This window comes from Euprymna scolopes, chromosome 20, assembly GCF_053919585.1.
Source record: "Euprymna scolopes isolate OS-2025 chromosome 20, ASM5391958v1, whole genome shotgun sequence".
In the NCBI taxonomy this organism is placed as follows: domain Eukaryota; kingdom Metazoa; phylum Mollusca; class Cephalopoda; order Sepiida; family Sepiolidae; genus Euprymna; species Euprymna scolopes.
In genome coordinates, this window is record NC_136501.1 from 103,001,473 (window position 1) to 103,022,851 (window position 21,379).

General features: G+C 32.9%; 1 long non-coding RNA gene across 2 annotated transcripts in view; it reads left to right on the forward strand.

Moving 5' to 3' along the window:
• LOC145241665 (uncharacterized) overlaps window positions 1-21,379 on the forward strand; it is a 209,601-nt gene that overhangs the window by 45,665 nt on the left and 142,557 nt on the right. The window lies entirely within an intron of this gene.

Here is a 21,379-nt window from a genome sequence, read left to right on the forward strand (position 1 = left end):
CGTTTCTGCCCTCTTCTTTTCCTATCGACCACACCTGGCCTCTCGCCACTAATCCGTACGTCAGCAATACAAAATTCTTTCCAAGAGAAGATGTTCACGACTCTTTTCTCTCTCCTGTCCTAGGGAATTTTTCCCTGCTTTTATATCCTGTCTAGAAAAAAAAGGAAGAGAAAGGAAAAAATATCTTCCATCATGCTCTGCCTTCCACAGATGCCCTTCGCGTATACAAATGCGCTGGCCACCCTTTCCTCCTTCTTTTCCAAAGAGCGATGCAGATACGCCCGGTACGTTTCTTTTTTTTTTCTTAACCATATACCCCACACTACTGTAAACTCTTTAACCCGTATCTCGCTTGGTCTTGATAAGTGGTGATGCCTATGTGAAAAAAAAAATTAATTTCAAATATTCGATGTTTAGCGAACGATGTTGTAAGTTTATTTTCCATAAAGACTTTCGGCTGCCATTTTGTTTGCAAAACAGCTCATAAAATTCGAATACTTTAAATTAAAATGAGTATTTAAAACTAGTTTAAATCACAAAAAATTGCCAAATCGGTACAAATGTATGTTTTATTAGAGTAACATTTCTTTATTGTATATTTTTCCTTAACAAATAAGTTTCCTTTATCCCTACTGGTCTCATTCTTTTTATATTTTAAAGAATTTACATTTTTTTTGCTTCACATATTTAGTGTTTAATAAACAATATGGCGGCGAGTTTGGTTCCCAGGAAAAAAAAATAGGTCGTAATCTTGTTTGCAAAATAATTTCTAAAAACCGAATATTTGAAAATTGTGTAAGGGGGCGCCCCGCTTAAATATATTTTGATTTCTCCAGATTTCGTATATATTATTATTGTCGTGATTTCAAAAGTAAAACGCATTGCCTGCTAGAATCGAAACTTAAAGCAAAAAGGGTAGCATTCAAAGTTGGTGGCGTTACCACTTTACCAATGTGACTCGCATATGAACTGATTAAAAATAAACTATGATCAATATACAAAAGGTATAACGATTTTTTTTTTAAATTTTGACCGCCTTTGGATCCCTTAAAATCCATTTTAACCGGTCAAAGACCTATAAAAACAGTCTATAACAATTCAAACATTTGAGGGACCCTTCACGCCGTTCGGCGACTTTTAGTTTCTGAAGAGATAGTTTGAATATATAAAGTAGGTAAAAAAGAGCATTTAAACCTAATTTACAGCACAAAAAGTGCGCCAGGTCTGTACAAAAGTAACTTGTACTACTTATTCCTTATATATTTCATTTTTTTTTCGTAAATCCTTTGTTGGCTTCTGTTTTACCCACGAAAAATGTATTTATTACGTTCAAACTGCGGCTTTCATGAGATCAGTTTAGCGACGTTCAGGCTGAGCCGAACTACAGGGTGGTCAAAAAGTCAGGTAACATTTTAAAGAAAAACGATATTAGCAATACACGTATATTTAAGTACCATGCATTGAAATATAAAATGAAACAAACATGAAATATGTTTATTTTGTTAATTGTCGTCCATTTCTCTCTATCAATCGCTGGAAGCGATTAACCACTGATTGTATAACACGTGTAATCATGTCAGCTGATATCCGCGGAATCTCCTCTTCAATAAATAACTTAAAAGACGTTATTGTATCAGGCTTATTGCTATAAACGCTATCCTTTACATAGCCCCAAAGCCAGAAATCAGGAGAGGTAAGTTTATATATTACACTAAAATATTTAAACAAATAATATTCAACGAATAGAGATTATAATGGATCATATTGTTTTTTTTGTTTTTTTTACCTTTAACATATTACCTGACTTTTTGACCACCCTGTATATGAGGATATATTTTTGAAATACCTCACACTCCATGCAGGAGCACGGCGAAATATCCCTGCAGAAATATCCCTACAAAGAAATTCTTTAAAATTATCTCACTTGTGCAGATAATATACGCAATTGATGGCGAACTATAAGATTTCCAAACGATATAAATATTTTTATTTAGAAAAACACAAATGGACTAAATTGCGTGATGCACTAGAACCTGGACCTACAAAAATTGTGCAATAAACAATGACGAACACTACGCTTTTGGGGCAACAAAATAAATTGATATATTAATACAATAGTGTGTTATTTTCTGTGCCATGCTTATATCAGGCTCATTTAATTATGTACTTCCATTTCTTCTCATGAATAATTTGACCAAGAATTCTTCACAAGTTTGTTTCGATTATAGCTGATTGCCCTTTAGTTATCTGTTTTTATAAATGATTTGAGCAAGAATTCTTAAGATTCAATTATGGCTGAAGGAACTCAAATTATACACACACACACACACTATATATATATATATATATATATATATATATATATATACTAGCAAAAGTACCCGTCGTTGGCTGGGTTCAAAAACAGCCTACAGAAAATTGACTCTGATTTATTAAAGTATGATAGGTTATGAAAAGGAAGAGTTGTAAACAGATAGCTTAGAATTTGGGCATATCAAAATCAAACTAAAATATGATGAAAGTAAAAATAAAATAGATAAACCCCATAATTTATTATACTATACCTATTCACACTGAAACACTTATCACAATATTCTGTGAATCTTTATAAAAAAAAAACTTTAACTTTGTGACATATTTCCATTCTATGGAGGTCACGCGCGAACAAACACCCCATAATTTTATTATACCATATTTCTTCAAACTGAAAAATTTATCAAGGTATACTTACGCAGATAGATATGCAAAATCTTTATTAAAGTGTGTGCCTATTTCTAGTCTATGGTGTCCAGGACAGAACGCAGACCCCACAAGTTTATTATAGCATCCCTATTTAAGTTAAAACATACTTATCAAATTATTTTTATGTACATCTATATCAAATACACTTGTGAACTTTTTTTTACTTTTTATTTCCATTCTTGTGGACCAGGCGCGAACGCAGACCCTACAATTTTAATGAACCACCATTCTGCAGGATACCCATTCCTGTGTCTCGATACATCTATCATTATATGTAATCAGTTTTTTTTAGATAGTCAACCATACAGACACACACACATTCAGCTTGATATTATATATATATATATATGTAAAGTTTTTATTTCGGTTTCGATTCAAGCTAATGAAACTAAGTCACACACACACACACACACACACACACATATATATATAAAATTATATTTATAACCGCACTTGATATTATATAAAATCAATAGAACATTAACTGTTTATAATATATACGAAATCTGCAAGAATTAAACTATCCTATTAAAGCGTACTTTACTACCGGGCTTTCCCGGGGTTTCGTGCTATTTTAGATAAATGCTTTTGCAGTTTTAACATATTACAACGTCTCTATTTACATTGAACATCTACAGAATGCCAACATCAATATATTATATATGAATGAGCTCCCTGTGGAATTCCACAGGTTCGCAAGTATAACATTCTATTCAGTAAACAATGGTATAGAATTATTGCAACTGCATTTGTATGGAATTATGTTGAACTCCGTTTAATCTTATATTCTTTGATCAATTAACTCTGGTATTATCAGCATTCGTTTCCCCGATATCTTTCTATGAACTAACCGTAAATATATACATATTTTGCAGAAGCGCGTATAGATAGGGTGAGCCAAAAGTAGATGGACAGTAAAATACGTATTAAGACAATTATATTACTGAAAACTTGCGGGTACTGTAGAAATTCCACAGGGGACTGATTCATATGTAATATATTGATGTCAATCTGTAAATGGAGACGCTCTAATATTATTGTAGCTATTTTGTGAGAATTGCAAAAGTATTTATCCAAGCTAGCAGGGACGCCCAGGTCGTAAAATACGGTTAGATATTTTTAATTCTTGCAGATTGCGTATATAGTATAATAGAGGCATTGTTCTCTCGATTTTTATATATTATAAAATTGCGCTTTCAGAAATGAAAATTCATATCTATGACTTGGTTTCATCAGCTTGAATCGAAACCAAATCCCCCCCCACATATATATATATATATATATATATATATATATATATATATATATATATATAAGCATAGGTACACGGTGTTGCCTGGATTGACATGAGGTTCCGTTTGAAACACGCCTGCTATACTAATAATTTTCATCATAGGTAATAAAAAATAAAAGAAAGGATAAAAACATGTAAATGTAATCGCTCCCAAAAAGAAGTATCTGATACTCTCTCCACCAGATATTTCGGCAGAAGGGATCACTTTCCTAAGAAAATTCACGATTTTGTGAACCTAACCAAATAACGTTTATAAAACATTAATGCGTGCATTTATTTTTTTATTTTGGTAAATGTCTTGTTAACGGCGTAAATTATTTGCCAGACAAAAAAAAATTAAAAACTATTTCATATAAAACACATTGGTAGACCAGAAGGCTGAAATAAAACAAATTTAATTTTCATTTTTATCATTTATATTTATTATTCGATGCCGCTATATTGATTTTAAAATTTGGTCTTTCTACAGTTGGGCAGATGGGCCTTTTTAAGCTCTTTCATGAACTATGTTTTTGGCCGCCATATTTTTCGTAAAAATGCCAAATTTGGCCTAAAAAAGCCAATCTGCCAAACCTGAAAAAGGCCAAATTTTAAACGTGTAAGGCGTGCACATTTAGTCTAATAAAAAATGATAAAAAAACAATGATTCTTTTTTGTTTCATTTCAGCCTTTAGGTTTAATATTTTATATAAAAAGTTTTTTTTTTCTGTCTGTCAAATAATTTACGCCGCTAAATTACACGTTTACCTTTATTTGTTGTAAGGACACTTTTTTTTTGTAAATAAAGGAAATTTTAGATTTGCTTGGGGGGCTTTGCGATTGGCTTTTTATTTGTCGTTTTATGTTTCTAATGTATTCCCCCTCCCCACAAAAAATATCAACTTGTCATATTTGGGGATTTGTTTTGTGTAATCAATTAGGTGAAATAAAAAATAATTAAATTTATCGTTATTTTATGTTTCCATTCTAATTCCCCCCACCACCACAAAAAAATTGTATTTGTCAGATTTTACCGTTCCTCCTCAATCGCCAAACTTGAAAAAAAATGCTAGAGGTGACAGGTTTCGTTGAACGCTTGGTGGGCAAAAAAGTGGGTGCTCATTTTACGTTAAATGTATATAGAAAAGTGTTCTTCCATCTCATAACATGTCATTTCTTTCAAAATTTCTTATATTCATAATGGCTGTTTAAATGTATTAGGCTGAAAAAATATCTTTTTAAGGGGTTAAACGCCATTAAATAACGTCGTATAAAGTTACCTTTCTAATTAAAAAAATTAAGTTTGTAATCGATAAAATTAATGCGAAAAAAGTGTAAATTGTGAAATTTAGTGAGAGACAGTTGATCTGCATTTTTTTAGGTATGAAACTACGCTGAATTACGTGCTAAAAATTTACCGATTATGTATTGCCGCAAGAAATAAAATAAAACAAACAAATGAAATCTTTTCAGTTTTTTTCGTGTTTTTTTTTTTAATATTAAAAAATAACAAAAGACAAAATGTGTGTCTTTTGTTAATCTACGCGGAATTATATTTCCAGCTAGAAACTTAATGAAATTACCAGATGATACTTTGTAAACGCTTTTGCTTTTTTTATGGATAGCATCCAGGGGCAAATAACTCTAAAAAACAAAGTTTTAAAAAGGTCGACGTTGGAAATATTAATTCCCAAATAAATGAAATTAAATATTAATATAATTGCTCAAAATTTATTAAATAAGTTTTAAATAGAATACTTGAAATAATTCTCTCGCTAAAAACATTAAATAAGATACCGCTATTTAGTAAAATCAATTTTTCTTTGTCATATGCAAATAACGTGATCTCTTAATCGTATATTTTTCCAAGTATCGTACTATATATAGAAGTAAATGAAAGATTAAAGTAAGACAAGTTTTGTATATATAAATCAAATTGTGAACAAACAAATAAGAATACGAATTATATATATGAAATCCGACGATCTGAAACGTTTCGCCCTATTTATGCGAGCTTTTTCAATGACTATCCTTCTTGAAAAAGCCCGCATGAATCGAGCGGAACGTTGAGCGTTTGGGTCCTTCTACCTCCAATGTATTTCTCATAGTTCCTTCAGCTATAACTGAAATCACGAGTTATGAAGTATTCTTGATAAAATTATTTTTTTAAATACATAATTGGAGTGCCATTAGCCATACCCGAAAATAAACTTTATGAAGAATTGTTGGTAAACTTATTTATAACAAATACATGACTTCAGTGCCATCAGCCTAAGAAGAATTCTTGATAAACTTTATTACAAGAAATGGATGTGCGTAATTAAACTACACGGATATAAGCGTTACATAGTAAATGACGCACGCCATTGTGTAGATATATAGATTAAATTTAATTTACGCACACGCACTCTCTCCCTCGTTCTCTCACACACACTCATACACATACACACGCGCGCTTTCTTCCTTCCATAATCAGAATCTATTGGTTTCGATTACTAAGTTGTTTTAAAATTTGAAACTCTGGGGCTTAAACGCTCGTTTAATGTTTTTTTGTTTGTTTTTTTTTCTATTTTACTTTGCATTGTTTCAGTTGTTCAAAGTTGCTGATGAATTTTGCGCTGACTCTTTCGAACCTCTTATGGTTGATTCAGCGCAATGTATATATAGTGTCGTAATAAATATTGTATCATTAAAAAGAATATATAACTTTGTTATATATGGCTCGTGGAATTGAATTAATCTGCAAAAAGTCTTGCTATGTTACATATTCTTTTAAATATTCATTTTAATTAACCTCTCATAAGTTTATTTTTCTGTTTTTCATTGGAATGATCATCTTTAGTTAACTATTACATTTAATTATGTTCATGCCGATATTCGACATGATTTATACTTGCGGAATATTGGCGTAAAACGTTTATAGTAAAGACCAACAGTTTTTCTATATATTTATGTATGCGTATATATATATATATATATATATATATTTGTTTAAAAAATTTTGCTACCAAACTCATGTAAGTTTCAGTCTAAAGACATAAAACTTGATATATAAGGTACTCGAAACTTTATATTTCGGTATTAGCTGGGGGAGGAATCCGGCGACAAAAGTTAAAATTAAGAAAAATGAAATTTGCAAGATGATTTTCGAACGACAGCATTACGGATACGCATGCGTAACGTAATAGCTTTCGTTGATGTCTTAATTTTTATTCTTGCGGCAAACATATCTTTGTAGCTCAAGTAATAACGTAAATCGTAAGCTAAACGTTTTAGTTTCTATTCTCGGTTGTGGCGTACGAGTCATTTTTATTTTTATAAGTGTTTTTAAATTACTATATCTTGAGCCCAATATAATAAATACGAAATTTGCATAAATAAAAATATATTGAACTTATTTTTCGACCGGGAAATGCCGGGCTGCATGCTTGTGTGCAAGATATATATATATATGCCACATAATTTTTTTCTTTTATTTTCATTTACTTTTTTTAAATCTCCGAATCATTCTTTTTAATATTTTGTATCAAAGTTGTATAAGTTAAATCCATATGTTTTTTTTTTTTTTTTGCATAGCGAGCGCTTTCGACTGGAACATTTCCGTCATCATCAGACAGATTTTTATTTGTTCTTAAAATTGCGTTTTTTAAGAACCTAAATGACATAATCTGCCTGAGAATGACGGAAATGTTCCAGTCGATAGCGCTCGCTATGCAAATAGAAACATATGGATGTAACTTATGCAACTTTGATACAAAATATTAAAAAGAATGATTCGGAAATTGGTAAACATAACAAACATAAAAGAAAATAATAAAATAAAAATTCCATGTTTTTAAATAGTTGCCTCCACGCAAATATGCTCCCTTAATATATCCATATATAATGATTGAAGATTCCAACATTTTAACCGGTTCCGATACAATTAGATTCGAATTCTTTGTACATGTCAAAATATGTAACTATAATTCCTCCTATTACCTAAATACACGTTAAGAGTAATACATTTTCAGTAACATAAAGACTCGTGTGTGTGGAGGGGGGTGATCTATTGATTTGAGATTTACAGGTACTTTATCAGCTTTTTTTCCCCTTTGTAATCGAGCACTTTGTAAAAAATCTTTCAAAAAAAACAGTCAACACACACACACACACACACATATATATATATTTAAATAAGGGAGTAGTCGCCAACAATGTGTATTTTTTTACATTATTTTATTATTCCGTGTCTCATTGAGAATTATGTTTGGATTATTGTAATAATGTTTTTAAGTCATTGAAATCGTTTTTCTTTCAAGTCCGGTGCTGCCTAGGCTCGAGCCCAAACTCGATGTGTTCTTGAAAGAAAAACGATTTCAATGCCTTAAAAACATTATTACAATGATCCGAACATAATTCTCAATGAAAAACCAAGACACGGAATAATAATGTTAAAAAAATGCACATTGTTGGTGACTACTTCCTTATTTAAATATACATCTTTCTTTCGTTGGAATTTCTTAACCCATTTTATATATATATATATATATATATATATATATATATATGAGAGAGAGATTCTTCCGACGAACTCGCCATTATGAGGCTCACATTAGGATTAAATTATCCGAAGTTCACAAAAAGAATTATGGCTATGAAGTTTTGTGTAGAAAATGGCACTGGTTTATGAACAACTGTTACTCTCAGTCGAGGCAGTGGCTGCCACAAGACACTAGACCTAAGGTTTTATATTAGTTTTTTCTTATTTTATTTTCTCCCTTTCAAGATTGTAACGTTGGGCATGGGGCAGAAAACCTAGCTGCCAACATTGCCCTGCTTTTTATCGAAACCAACCGAGAGCTCATTTTTAATATTCTCGTTGTTCCCTTACGTGCAATTGTCTGGATCTCGTTTGACACTTGGTTCAACAGGAATATTAGTTAGGTAGGACTTCCGGTTCTTCATAATCCCTGTAGCACCTATAATAACTGGTATGCTTGATATCTAAGATTCCAGTTTCTTTTCGTAGCATACATGAGACCTAGATATTTGGTCTGTTTCTGCCTTTCAGCTCTGTTCAGACCTCCATCATTAGGAACACTCACTTGAAACAAGGTTGCAACTCTCTCTGATATTCCATATAACATTGTCAGGTTTGACAGCAGCATTTTCAAGGTAGGTGGCTGTAGGGATTACATGGTCGTAATGTATGGTATGTCATTTCCAACTGTTATTTAAGGTTGATGTTCCCAGGATTTGCTGCTACACTGGATGTTTAATTTTTTTACAGATGGTTTATAGGAGGTACTTACATACTCCATTTCTCGCTGTGTAGTAGCTCTCCGTTAAAAGAACCTTGCAACTGGATAGGAGATGACTCACACTTTCTAATTGTGTGTGGAGGAATCTACATTTTTTGTAAGTTGTGACACCTGCCATCTTGGCTGCATTGGTCATCAATCTCTGGTTTTTAGCAGCCATTATAACCCTTCCCTGATCGTGACGGAGGGCTCTCCTTTTGAGCCAGTCCAAGAAACCTTTGTCTATGTATTCCTTGGAGAGTCCCCAAGAAAATTCTTTGTATGCTGATGTTGGTCCCACTCTTTAAAGTTCTTCAGTTTATTTCTGCCGACTATGTCTTGCTATTTCTGTGGCAGGCTTGTTTAGTTTTTAAAAAGACGAACACTTCAGAATAAATGCCTCCTGAGGCAAGAAAAACTGGATCCTACAATGTGGACCGAGTTCGAGAAGATATTCTCCGAGTACGAATCTATACACTCGGAAATATTTTGCTGCATATTGAATTAGCTTTCGCTCCATAAGACTTAGATGAAGTTTTTTTTTTCATACAGATTAGAAATCACAAATGTTTTAGGAAGAGAGACTATGCAAAGCGCTTTACTTCGCCCATTGGCTGACAGGGATTTCGAAACAAATGGCAACTTCATTTTTAATGAATGAAGAAGTCCATTATTGTCTGGTGGAATAGGTTATTAACGGAACTGTCACTTTGTAGTTAGAAAGAATGCAGGCAACGCCGTTGCATTGCCAAAAAGTAACAATATGTTGTGCTGTAGGAGGGGGGCTGAACTGATTGGAGCTAACAATTTTGAAGATAATGCTGAAAATTCTGTAACTATTAACTCAGAAATTTATATCGAGACTAGCCTGGATGCCAGTCGTTGGAGATGTGTGCTGGGCAAATAGAAAAGTGGTATAAGGCAGGTAGGTTCGGACCCGTACTGCAGAGGAGGAAAAAAAATGTGAAAAAAACGTGACGTTTTTTTTCCGTGGCGTCCATCACCAAACTAGAAGCGACAAAGGTTTCAATTAAGGCTAGTAAATGGGAAATGCGGGGATGATTTTCGAAAATATCGGCGAAAAAAGCAACACCCCTTGTAGAAAAGAGACCAGTTGAGGGTGAAGGAATTAATGTTTTCAGCCAATCTTCGATATTTATCGTCCGAAATGTCGCGCTTCAAAACGATATCAACTTCCTGAAAATCTGTCACCTCCGTCGAAAGTTTTTGGTAGGCATACAAACATGCATACAAACACATATACATGCATACATTTAAACAGATAGGTGAGATTTACATTATAGATCAATATTTTTTTCCGCCTGAGTTCTGAGGAGATCCAATTTCTAGACGATGTGTGTGGTTTTAGCAGGATGGATCAATAGCACATGACATACAGTAATTTAATGGGGAAATTTATGGCAAGCTGATAATCTCCAGATTTGCTGAAAACCCATGATCTCCGTTTCCCCGACTTGTTCAAATGTGATTCTTTTCTTGTACAGAAATTTTAGGGGACATGTTTAGAACAAAAGCAACAGTACCATAGAAGAATTAAAGGGATATATTTGTATTGTAATTGCAAAAATATACCTACTGCGTATAGTGGATGAAAACTTTCAAAAACTCCTTCATATCTGTATCCGTAAATATGGAAATCCCATCATTTCATATTCCAAACTTTACTGTATCAAATGGCAAACTATTTTGTTTAAATTGATGAAAACATCACGTTTTCAAGATTCCTATTTTTTTTTAAATTTAATTTTAAAATCATCTGTTATTTTCCTCCATCGCAAATATATAACTAAATATAAATCTTTATTGGATACTGTGTTTTATTCCGTTCACAAACCCGAATTGAGGCAATAATAACTGACATACAGCGTCACTGTATATCGAGATACCGTTATAAATTTCCAGAAGAAAAGCTATTACGGTAAAAGGAAGTCTTCCGGTTTCTGAGAACTTCTCTGTGATCCGCGTGTATTTATTTATTCGTGCATCGAAATATGTTCGGCATCATCTTCGTGAAGAATAGTCAATTCTTGTTTTCGCGGAAATATTGGTGTATCCGTCATTTTTAACATTGTATGATTTACACTTCAGTATACAAAAAAAAAATATCAGAATCTTAGAATCTTTAACTCGTGTATTAATTCAATCGTGATTTTTTAACAATAAAACGTAAAAGTGCACGTATCAATTTGTCGGCAACATTAATGCAATTAATAGACCTATTTCATAGGTAATATTAGATTACTTATCGTAAATAAATTTACGGATTTCTCGCTGATTTATTTCCTTACGTATCCTCTAATTGAATTTGGATTTGGCAATAATACAAGTTTTCTTATATTTGATATTTCCAAAAATTATCAAAAAAGTAAAATATGCGTAATATCACTTTGTTTCAGTTCTAGTTAAACAATGGAATATGTGAACTAACAAGAGGGAGTCTGGCTTACACTGTCGTAAAATACGCTTCAATATGTATTTACAATTCGCCACAGTTCGTACTTATTATAACATTGAATTATCTACTGAATATATATATATATATATATATATATATATATATATATATGTATATGCTACAAATCGCAACTAAGATTTAGTGCTCCAACCTCGCTCTCTACTCTTTCAGCTATCGACAAAAAAAGATGGAAAAGTAGGAATCAGGTTATAAATGAATTTGAACAGGTGAAAAAGTACTAGAAATACGTCGCGTATATAAATGTACATTTTTGAATTGCAAATTGCTGAATGTTTTTTTACGCATTATCTAATCAAATATTTCACTAGTTAGGATGAATATTTACTGTTAATTTCTGTTATGTGAGCAGTAGTTTAAATTTTTATCGGTTAAAGATTTTCACACCTACACAATATCTTACTGTTTTACTCATACAGATGAAATTATATTAAATACCTACCAAATTACAAATATATTTGTGTGTCATTTCTAAAACTTGTTATAAGTGTTACTAAATGTATATATCTGAAAGTGTCTGTGTACATTTCTCTACGCAATAACTCTGTCAATTTTTAGTCTACAGACTCGAAATTTGATATACATGGTACCGAGATTTGGAAAAATCAATGTGATTGGTTTTTGGGCCAGAAATTCGGCGATTAAGGGGTCAAAGTTCAACGATTTGACCTTTGAGAACTCTACCAAACTCCTCCGACAATTTTGGGTCTACACACTTGAAATTTTAGGTATAGGTTCATTGGACATGGATCTAACTTAATAACTTGATTTGAGCCCCAAACAAACTTTAAGGGGTCATAATAGGGGTTAAATGTTAAAAAAAAATTGACCACTTTTTTTTTTTTGCTCAACATACACCTCCAAATACCCGGGCAATGCCGGGCATCCATGCTAGTCTATTTATATTTCTAAATTCAAAATGGTTTAGTGAACCCCAGCAATCAAAGTATCATGACTGTGTTATAAAAAGTATGTTATTCAGAAAAATAATAATATCAAAACAATATGTCTGACTTATATGTACTAGCAGGTAGACTCGACATTGCCCGAGATTTAATTTTTCACGCTCCCATATTTGTATTGCCATCGAAATCTGTGAGATAGTCCGTTTTTTCAATCCAGTCGAGTGATCGGTTGCTGTAGTTAGTGACACCTTGCGGTGCACCGGAAGAAAATTTTACATGCCTTCCCGCAGTGGCATAGTCTACTTTGGATTGTTTAGAAACAAGTTGGTTGTAGTGCACTTATTGATCCATGCTATTTTTTAAAATAGTATTTTCAAGTTTAATTCAAGTTTTAATGTTTTTATTATATTGTAAGGTTAAAGTAAAGAATAGGTACAAAACACCCTCCCCTCCTCATATGAAGAATGGCTTTCTAAATAATAACGTTATTATTTCAGCACGGATCACTAAGTGCACTAGTACCAACATGTGTTTATTTTATAATATTATGTAATGAATTGAATTAAAGTTTAAAACGCAAAACTCAATTATCATTCTTCAATTGTGCTTCAAACAAAAACATTAATTTCAAACGCGCCTCTGTCATATAAAATAACTTACGGTTGATTTAATGTGTGGTAATAAACTGCACTTGTGATGTTAGTATATATATATATATATATATATATATATATATATATATATATATATATATACTAACATCACAATTTAATTTAGCTGAAATAATGCGAAGCTCGCGATTTGTTTACAAACAAACGTTTGAGCCCTCTACGAGTAGCGGACGAATGTTTATTTAAATAATCGTTCGGACAGGTTAATTTCGGCCACCGATTCCGTAGTCAAGGGGGTAGGACTGCCGACTGTCATCACGACGGTTCTAGGTTCGATCCTCGGCTTGGGAGAGGTGTTAGTCTAGCGGCACTGATGAGTTGTGATACAACGAAACAGGTCTGTATGTCGATGACTAAAATATATTTTATATATATATATATATACATATATATATATATATCGTTTATACTTTGGTCAAAATCGTCGATTCATTCTTTCATCAGATTATTTCGATTATCGATATGTATTGAAGACATTTTGATACAAAACCTATCACTAATCACTGCCAGTAACACATAAGTCACCTTCCTGTTAAATTTTCGTGTCTAGTTAACGAACGCGCGCACACACACAGTTCGTTTTTATGTAATAGTGATATATAAACTACATATTATTACATAGTTTAGCCCACCATCTAAAGCCGTGTGACGTTTGGAGTCAGCGCCGAGATTAGATGGATTGGGTCTGGAAGTGCTTATCTACCTAAACAGGTAGGGCACAGCATGCAAACTGCTAGAGGTACTACTCCTACCTAGAGGCTCATACGCCTCAGGTGAGAGCCTGGTATTTACACGGCACCAGTAATTAATCCAGGGGGAGAAACTGCTGCAACTCGTCAACGACTAGAGGCTGGAAGAAAATCATCCAACAGCCAAGTGTAGTATACTAAACCCATCAAATCAGGAGTGGGGCGGCGAAGGCGGATCACCGTGCTGTACGAACTTGCTCTTGAAACTCCTGCAAATAAACTGGTGCCAAATGTACTGCTTTGCTTTCTTTTGGAACACACTAACGAGGTCGTGAGGGGGATCTTGAGTACTGGGCAGATTAGGACCTTCATGCACTTTGCCCAGATTTGCCCCCTAGAACAATTCAGGCGCGATTATCCATGGTCTATCGAGACGTCAGGACGCCAACAATTATGACTACGCTGTTGTCGCGTTGATAACCGCACATTCATTTACCGTTTCCCTGGAGGTGCTTTCTGACCTTTTGAAGTAGTGATTGTCCTATTTCCTATATATATATATATATATATATATATATATATGCACTTTTCTTTTAGTACCCTTATTACTATTTTCCAAGCATTTGCATATCATTACATTCATAATTACAATCCAATGCATTTATATTGCAGAAAATGATTAAATACTAATTTTAAATACTACATTAAAAAAATTCCAAGATTAATCAGTAAACTTTAAAGATCTATTACTATATCAATTACCATTAATTATGAATAATCTATTGAAATCTTTTGAACAATAACTATATGCATATTTTCTTTTTAGTTTTTATTTCTGTTAGCTTAACTTTACCAATATGTTTTCATATTTAATTACAGCTCTATTCCTTTGCTGAGTACTGGTGAATTAACAATTGGATAACTTTAAATAATATATATCCTAATTTTATATGGTTATACAAAAACTAAGTACATATTAATGTTTGTATTATGGAAGATAACATTTTCTTTGTGATGTCTACCAGCGAATAACACATAATCGTAATTTGATGAATCTAACTACAATTGTTACATGGAAAGGGTTGCCCCCTTTTCATGGAAATAAGAAGAATACTAGATAAGTGAAAATGAGATAAGGATAAGCCTAGAATCGAACCCTGTAGGCAAGGTTAAGAAATGAAATGCTAGAAAGCAAGTCTATTAATTCTTTTATAAATCTGAATATTAAATGCCAAAAGAATGAACAATACAAATTAAAAAATAGGTTAGGTATTAGAAGTGAGGATTTTTTTTATTTGCCAAAAGTGTGTTTTGACAAACATATGTAAAGCCACGTGAAAATTAGTCACGTTTGATAACTACACTTTTGATGTCATAAACATAGGACATTTCTCGATATAGGATTCTATGGGATCAGAGTTAGTCAGTTGATCAGCCAAGAGTTGACATAGTCAATTGGAGAGAGGGGGTTCCTTTAGAGGCGGAGAGATGAAGATTCAGACATGTAGATACAAGCTGAATTTATGACGTTATGGAGGAGGTTTAATGATTAATTATGATACTATACATTTAAATATTCTTTTTAAATTCTTCCCAATTCGGCGGGACCATCTATAATCACGACTACTATGATTTCAGGTCTGCCGAAAACATATCGCATTTAAATCTGAGGTAGAAAAGTACTTTTCCGGATATTATATTACTGTTAGAAAGTTGTCACAATTTGTTTCAAACTCTATGCAAAGGTAGACACTGCGCATACGTTTAACATTATTTTAATATTTCCAGCCGTTTCACAAGTGTTTTTAGTAAAATGAATTTTTCCGACATTTTTATTTTTTTAAATGTCAGGTGAATGTACCAAATCATTTTAAAACACCTTCCTCTCCCTATTTTCAGAATCGGTTTCTAAATAACATTTTTTAGCGCAAGAAGACTGTGCCCTATTTAAGTATATTATCTATAGTGGTTTTTAAAAAACATGAAGCAATCTCGAGCGAAACGAAAATTACAATGGCCTCTGAAATTTAGCAAGTAATACATTGGTAAAATAATGCCTCTATATCCAATGTCGTCTGCCCTAGATTTAAATGTGATATTCGTTTTCAGCATACCCGAAAATCCGGAAAAGTCGCCATTAATGGTGAGCATTGAGTTTTAAGAAAAGTACAAATTTAACATTCAAACGTGTAATAGGAACATTTATGTAAGTAAAGGAAAGCATTTTTCAAAGTTGAAGTGGGAATATTAACAATAAACTGTTCTTTTTTATAAGTATATTTAATGTAAAGATACATCAATATATTGGTTATAAGTTTTGAGTATCGCATATTCCAGGCATAAGGCAAACATTATTTTCAAGCTGAGGAATGAATATTGAAAATAAAAATCATTCTCTATTTGGCAACGGTTTGTATTTTTTTTCAAATATATTTGCTAACGAAGTTTCGGCTGTAAATTAGAAGTATTCCAGTAAAAATGCTTTCCATAAATCTATCGGAGATAACAAGAGGGACCAACTAAATGTTGCCAACAAAAGTGAAATTGTAGTTCTAAGTTAGAATCCACAAAATTAAAGTCGTCAGTTTGTAATGTTTTCTTCGTTTTACTGTTTGTTTTTCTTTATATAATAAAGTAATAATCATATATATATATATATATATATATATATATATATATATATATATATATATATATATACACTAATCGTATTGTTTGTTTATTCAAATATAGTTGCAGGGGACACTACGTTGGGCGAATATCACAAAGATTGGATTTTCGTTCGAAACACGTACCATCAAAGATTCGGTCTGCAAATTTTTCACCTCCGGATGTTCTGAGTAATACTTATGGTTCTTCGATTTGCGACCATCTTATAACTAACCATGCGTGTGCCACGAATTTCGGTGCTGATAGATTAACAATCGTGAGTGGCACTCAGCCGTTCATCTAAAAATTCTAGAAGCTATTTTTATTAGGTCTTTGAGATTCCCTTTGCAAGCAAAAAGAAAGTCGTTTAGGACTTAATTTAGTTTATATGTAACCTCCCCCCAACTTTACTTTCTTTCCCCCCCCCCCGCCATATTCATGAGGTTTTCACATCGTATTTTCCTCGATTCATCTCTGTTGAGCAAGGAACGAAACCTGGTTAGCTAACCTTTATTTTCATTTTTTAATCATTTAAATTTTGTACCCCCTAAATAAATTTTCACACACACACACACACACACACACACATTATATATATATATATATATATATATATATATATATATATATACATTTTTGCACTATATATATATATATATATATATATATATAGTGCAAAAATGTTTTATCAGATATATATATATATACGTCAACAAACAGTTTCCACCAACTTATATATATATATATATGATGCTTTTGCTAACAAATATTGTCTACGCTATATGTTTCAAAGAATATCTATTTCATATACCATGCTGGAAAAGCTAATACTGCTTTTACATTGCAAAGTACAAAGAAAACTGAAGTAAGCAATGTTTTGAAAACTTTCGTCTTGAATGTAATTCAATTGACATTTGTTAACAATAAAATTTTAGTGTACACGTATCAAATTGTAGCCTCAGCTAATGAAATTAATGTGCTTAGTTGGTGATATATATCAGATTATTTGAACGAAAATGAAACTACAAATTTTCCACCAACTTATTTTCTTTACTACCCATCCAATACTTTAATTGAATTTCACCAAGTAACAAGATTTAGTAGATAGAATTTGAATAACCAATATAATGCTTTCTTGTATATATATTTTTACTTATTTCTGGATGCAAACTAGTATCGTTACGGTTTTGGTTTGCATGTATTTTTATCGTAAAGCGATTGAATACAAAATATACTTATAATGAACGTACTCGTCTCGGAATAAATGTCATATTCCAAAAATTATAAATTGATCCAAGTATTAAAAATATCACATTCTAACTTTTAACCGAGTCAAAGAATTTAATTAAATGTGAATTTCCACAAAATCTCTGTAGTCTAATTAAAGTGTCGTCCGTGTCAAATTGTTGCATCAGCTGATAGAAATAAGACACTCGGGGACAAATATTAGATTATTTGAAAGCTGTCTGCTTTTATTATCCATCTGATAGTTTATGTAATTTATTAAACGATATTTTGTACAAATCAGGTGCTTTTAATGAGTTTCCATGTTTGGAGGGGATAATTTTATTGATAGTACACACGAGATTCTAGTCTTTGAAACAGTCTGCTCCGACTGCAATGAACTTGTGTCGTCTCAATAACTTTTGGAAGATTCTATGGAAATCCTCTTGTGTCAGCGCGCCAATGACGCTCGTCACAGTCTCTTTCATCTTCTCTCATATCGACAGCCTCAAAAGTTTTTTCTTTGGCTTAAGAAATACCAAAAGTCACAGGGAGCAAAATATATACTATAAGGATTGTGATGAATTGTCTTGATGCCTGTTGTAGCCCCGTGCTAGTTTTTACAAATGAAAAAAACCACAAGTAGTGTAGTGTATAAAATATATGTATTTATCATAAAGAATACAGGAGCCGGGTTCGTAGCAGGCGGTTAAACATGGTATGTTTATTTAGCCCGTCGGCCCCGGTCTTGGCATTATCTACTACCAAGGCCTCATTTGGGGTCCGACACAGCTTAGGCACCAGGGCTAGTAGAGGGAAGTGGGGTGTGTGGGAGTCTGTGCTAAGCTAAGCTAGACTTGCATGAAAACAAATACTTTATTGGTTTATTCCTACTCGCTAATCATCAAATGGAACGCCCACTGTATTCCAGTACCCTCAAAAGAGGGGTGAAAGCAAGCAGGTCGTTCCCTAAGTGGGGGACCTAAGGGACAGCACTTCCGCGAAAATAACGTAGGGTTTGGACGGCGCCTTCACATATATAATACGTAAGGGGTTAAAATAGACCGGGGAAAAAACGAACAGGTGGACTGGGCATCTTTGAAAGCTCTCTTAATGCCGATGAAAAATAAACAATCGGGAACAGGATCAACACTCATTCTTACCCTAGTCTAGGCCCTAATAAAGAATTTGCTTTCCACTCTGGGTTGCTAGTCTGCCTAACTACTCTCTACCCGAGGGACTTTTGTCCGTCAAGGGGGCTGGGTTCCGAAAAATTAGGGACTCCAGCACACTATTGTATTTTTGAACTACTTATGTTGCATCTGATTTTTTTTTCAGATGCATCTTGTCGACCTCTTGGAAGTTATGTAAAATTCTGAAATCTGTGCACAATTTCAGTTTTAATTAATCCACGACGGTTCATCGTTTCTTCTTATCAGCCGTAAAATCTAATATTATGTTAGTCTTTGTATCGCCTGCATTGGAGATTGAAATTTTAACAACTAGGCAGTTTTTAATTGCGCCTCAATAAAATTAAGTACCGTATTCATTATGCCATAGGCTAGATCGGATAAAATTTTGTGAGAAAAATACTCAAGATGGGGACAGTAGTCTGAGTACGGAAATACTAGAAATCATAAAACCCTGTCTCCATTAAGAAGCATATGATTTTTTTAATTAATACAATAATGTATGTGCTTTGATCTTACCGCACTTGTCCCCTCTCAACTCACCGCATACTCCCACCACTTCATTGTTGAGATACCGGACAGCCTTTTATTATAATAGTTGCCCTGGACTGCTACACCCTTGAATTTGCCTTCGGTGTATTACTTCCCTGGCTGAACTGATCATCATGAGTTTAAATGTGATGTGAGCAGACATCTCGCTTCTTAAGAGCCCAAAGTCCTGTGTTTTACACGATCCGAAATCGTAGCCTCTTACGTTCCAATTGCCAATACGCATTTTTTGAAGGAAAGAAGATATTATGTTGACGCAGAAAGATTTCTACATCATATATATATATATATATATATATATATATATATACAACTACTTCATTTACTCACATAAAATTAATATACAAAAGTATAAATTTATGCGTAAACTTGAAGCATTTACTTCAAAAGTGCTCAATACGTAGGTAGAGCTAGTTAGTAAGTTATAAAATATATATGTCGATAAAGCTACACTGAATATTCCGCGTTTCATCCACTCTTCAGGCTTATATATATATATATATATATATATATATATATACATGTCGAAAAACTTTTTTGCACCAACCTTATCTATATATAATTATGATGGGGGGTGTTATTTTCTGTCACGCTTACATTCGGGTCGTTTAATTATGTACGTCCATTTATTGTCGCTAATAATTTTACCAAGAATTCATCGTGATTTTGGATTCCGATTATAGTTGCTGGCACTTAAGTCATTTATCTTTTTTATAAATTATTTGGAAATAATTTTTTCTAATTCTCGGTTTCGGTTATAGCTGATGGCACTCAAGTAATCTATTTTTAATAGATAATTTTATCAAATTTCTTCATAAGTTTTGATTTCGGTTTCGATTATAGCTGAAGGAACTCAAGTTTTGCAAAAATGTTTTGGTTTCAGTTTTGATTCAAGCAGATGCACCGAAGTAATATGAATATATATTTTTATTATTTTTAACTCGCAACATTTTAATCTATGAAAATCGATGGAACATTTACCCTATAATATATACGAAATCTACAAGAATTTAAATATATTTATAAGTACTGTACGCCCGGGCTACTGTGGGTGTCCGTGATAGCTTAAATACTTTAGCAGTTTTAACAAAAGAGCTACAATAAAACAGGGCGTTTCAATTTACGCTGAACATCCACAGATTGACGACATCAATACATATTACATATGAAATAGTTCGCTGCGGAATTTCCACAGGTCCCGCTAGTATAAAATTATTTCATGTATCAACAAATGTTGTTTACTTTTTTTCCGTGTTTACGTCAACATGTCTAATACGTAATTAGAGCGAGGTAGTAAGATTGGAAAATATATATGGAAAGTAAGCTACAGATAGAAACTAGATCACTTCCAAACACGAATAAAATAGAAAACCATCTCCGTCAAAAACGAATAAAGATGTCAATTTGAGGTCAAGTGGACATAATGTACTCTTTCGCTGTAAATAACCCCGGCTAACCTTACAAGCACCAAAATTCCATCCATACACTGTAGAGATTTCTAAATGCCGGCCAGCCCTCTACTTAAATATTTCTACCGCTGAACTGCTAAATTTTGGAATACCCTACCGGGTCCCTGTTTCCCTGACCAGCAAATATTTAAGCGTAATGTGAACAGACGTTTCGCTGTTCAACTCCCTACATACTTATCAAGTAAAATTTTGTCCCAAAATGTAACTGTGCCTTATTTCTAGTAAAAGAACAGTATAAAATC